Raw genomic sequence first — 4,072 nt, 5'->3', positions numbered from 1 at the left:
AAAATTGATCAAAACGTTGCTGGCTTAATTAGCTGATCGCAAGTGCAAGTAATTGTGTACAGTATTATTTACATTGAAATTTATTAATGTTTTTGTTATATCCCTTTTGTAAGCCCTTATTTTAATTAAATAAAAAGCCATTAAATGGCAACAATTCATGCAGGGGTTTTAGATCGTTTCTTATGGAAGTATACCTTAAAGCCCTTCTCAGGGAAAGGGAGGTGGAAGGCCTTACCTAATGAGCCACTTTGTAAGTACTTACTTTAATTAAATAATAAGTGCACATGGAAGCCCTTCCCAGAGAAAGGTGAAATGTAAGGCCTTGATAAGTGGGACATCTCATACAAAAAAGAAGGAGAAGTAGAAGTGCTCCTGTCTGCCAATGGAAGGACTAGAAGTGCTTCTAGAAGGGGTTTCAGGCCCTTCTATTGCCAACTGGGCGTATGTAGATGCGTGTTTCTACAATCGGACCACGGCAACATGCCCTACAAGAATTGTGTGATAGAAACTAACACATTCTCATTTATCGTACTAACACATTTGCAAATTTTGCGTTGGTTGAAAAGAGACCACTAAATAAGGCCATAAGTCGGAGGACGACGGAAGATCACATGTCCACAAATGTTTACATCATGTTTTGCATATTGCTCATAAAAAGTTGATAGAAGTACTTGATTGAGATCTCCATCACCAGTGAGTATCACATGATCAATCAAATGACTATTACTGTTCTTGTAGGGTAGAGTCTATCGGTGTCAAACTTTAACCAACTTTATTTTCGTTGCTTTGGAGGAATAATTGAGTAGTCCACTTGCAAACAGCGTTATGTGATTTTAAATTAGAAAGCCTTAAATTTAAAAAAACGACTACGACAACAAGTAACATTTAAATTGAATCTTTTTTATTATTACCTGAAAATTTTGATAAATAAGCGCCTTACAAAATTGTAACATAACTTAACATGACATAAGATAACATTAACAGTCTATACGAGCTAAAACCGTTTTCTAAGTTCATCAGAAGACGTATACTTTTGAAAGTTTATAAATAAGTATGATAGCGACTTTTGGAAGAAGAGTTAACATTTGCTGCTATTTTTTCAGAATATAAAAATATTTTGCACTGTGCTGTTAGTGGACATGAAACTACTTCAAATACTGGTACGTAATGCACCAAAAACTAAAAATCTAAGAAAATTTACATAGCGCACTTTGCAAGTGGACTACTCAATTGTACGTCCACCGCCTATATTTACTTGATTTTAAACATTTCCAATTTTAGACATCGTTACACGTCTTTTCTAAACATTTTGAAATAAAATTTTCATAAAAATAATTTTGGCCGCCTAAATGGGGAAAAAACCAATATCAATATTTTTGGATCGAAAAACTTGGTTCTTATTCAGGAGACTCCCAATTGTTTCTTTAACCATTTTTCATGCTAAATATATTTGATAGGTCCGCCAACGCCCCCAAAAAGTGTAATGGGGGGGACCAATAAAAAGTCTTTAATACTAACAAGTATTTTTTAAACAAAAAACAAAACCGACTTCAATTCTCATATAAAAATGTAAGATTATCGTTAATTTCGTCATGACACAATGATTACATTTAAACCAAATTAATACGGGACCACCTTTGAGGTAACACCTTTCCTTTGAAAGAAGAATTATAGAAATCGGTTAACATGGTCCAAAGTTATGCGTTAACATACATAAAAAAAAGTAAGAGCAGCGCTGTCTTCGGCTATGCCGAAGGATGCATACCTTTCATGGACATCTAAAAATTTTACTTTAACAGATAACTGCATTTGAAAAATTTTATATATTCACAGCATACATAGATAGATGAGATACATATATAGAAAATCATATCTAGACAATCATAGGTATGGAAGATATACCTTATATAGCACCAATCGAATTGATTTTTACAACTGTGTGATCGGTATGTAAACCGGTAACATAATTTAATGGGTTTAGACTCCTACACATTGGCGTCGCTACGTAGGGGCACCTCCCCTCTTTTTCTTTTTCTTAACTTCTATCGTATCTATTAAAATGCAATTTTCAAAAATTTCTTGCATTGCTATGCCTTTTTTATTCCATCTCAAACATACTGTTATAGCATGCCTTTGCTTCTTAGCTCAGCTGTTGTTTGCTGTTGTGTTTCTGCAGCATATTTTTAATACTGTTTAATCCTGCCTTGTATGAAAATGTATATAGCAGGGGTGGGCAAGGCCGAGGCCAAAAAGAGCCACATCTAAGTGCTAAATGCTACAAAGAGCCACAAAAAAAACAAGGAAAGCAAACATTTTATTTTTAAATAAAATTATTATTAGAAATGAAAAACATTAATTTTATTATTATTCTATTGTACGTAAGATAGATATAAAAAAAAAGTTCAAAAGATCCCTTTGGCGAGATTTTCAAAATCTGGTTTTACGTCAGTTAAAGCCGTTCATAACAATTCTGTTAAATGTTGGATAGTCAATAGGTACGTTCGTTTAAAGTCTCCAGTAAAAAAGATCCAACAGAGAAATTCCGGCAAGATGTCATCTGTTATCTCACAAGAGAAAAATATCCAAAATAGTACGCGAACAGACAATTTGAAGAAACTTTCAAAAAAATTTAAAACGTAAGAAAACAAATTTCGAAGTCTTATCCTGACACAGTTCACTAGCTAAGCAAAGAGCCGCATTTGGCTCAAAGAGCCACGTTTGCCCACCGTTGATATATAGATTTTTAATTAGATAGTTGTTTAATAAATTTTACTATAGTAGGAGCTTGCAAAATTCGGAGAATCTGTTCCCGTATATACAATGTAAATAATGATGCTGAATATGTTGCATGTGTTCCTTTTGTTGACATGCATAAATTTGATGCATGCTTTGATTTGAATTTATATGTCTTCATATATCACTTTCAAACAAGTATAAGCGACATGATATAAACTGGCACTTGCATGATGTGTTACATGTCGCTATGTTTTGTAGTTCAGGCCTTTAGTATCTATATATAATTGCTCAGTCAAAGGGTGAAAGGGTTAACCCTAAAAGTATAATCTACGTCTGCGAGGCGTATACGGAATGGGTCTTTTTTTAATTTTAACACAAAATTTACTTTTTATTTTGTTGTTTTAAATAAATGTTGTTATAGATTTTATTAATAAAGCTATGTTTTATTATTAGTCAAACTCACAACTTCAATATTCTTTAAAAAAAATAAGGCAGGACTAAGTATATTTTAGCTCACACGTTATCTTTTAAGTACATAAGCCTCTACGGCGTATGTTAAGGCTTTACGTTACTCCCAAATAGATTAGGCTTCTAGGGTTAAGAGAGCTTTAGTTTGGAAGTGTGATATTAAATGCTTTTCACCATAAACGGCGCCAATTTTCAATGATTATTGCGTTTCAGATTAAGACTAATACCAGATATTGTGAAAGGTTGGACTATACCTTAAAGGTGACGGTTTTCTCATGGCCTACTGAACGAAGCTTAGAGTAGAGTAATGTCTTTTAAGAACTTAAAAATTATCCTGGGTTACCAGGTGTCTAGCAATACAAGATTAATTATTGTCTTTCACGAAGTGNATTTGGCTCAAAGAGCCACGTTTGCCCACCGTTGATATATAGATTTTTAATTAGATAGTTGTTTAATAAATTTTACTATAGTAGGAGCTTGCAAAATTCGGAGAATCTGTTCCCGTATATACAATGTAAATAATGATGCTGAATATGTTGCATGTGTTCCTTTTGTTGACATGCATAAATTTGATGCATGCTTTGATTTGAATTTATATGTCTTCATATATCACTTTCAAACAAGTATAAGCGACATGATATAAACTGGCACTTGCATGATGTGTTACATGTCGCTATGTTTTGTAGTTCAGGCCTTTAGTATCTATATATAATTGCTCAGTCAAAGGGTGAAAGGGTTAACCCTAAAAGTATAATCTACGTCTGCGAGGCGTATACGGAATGGGTCTTTTTTTAATTTTAACACAAAATTTACTTTTTATTTTGTTGTTTTAAATAAATGTTGTTATAGATTTTATTAATAAAGCTAT

This window comes from Rhagoletis zephyria, unplaced genomic scaffold (genome assembly GCF_001687245.7).
Source record: "Rhagoletis zephyria isolate East Lansing unplaced genomic scaffold, Rhagoletis_zephyria_1.1 Rzeph_scaffold_01594, whole genome shotgun sequence".
NCBI lineage: Eukaryota > Metazoa > Arthropoda > Insecta > Diptera > Tephritidae > Rhagoletis > Rhagoletis zephyria.
Note: the sequence above shows the minus strand (reverse complement) of the source record.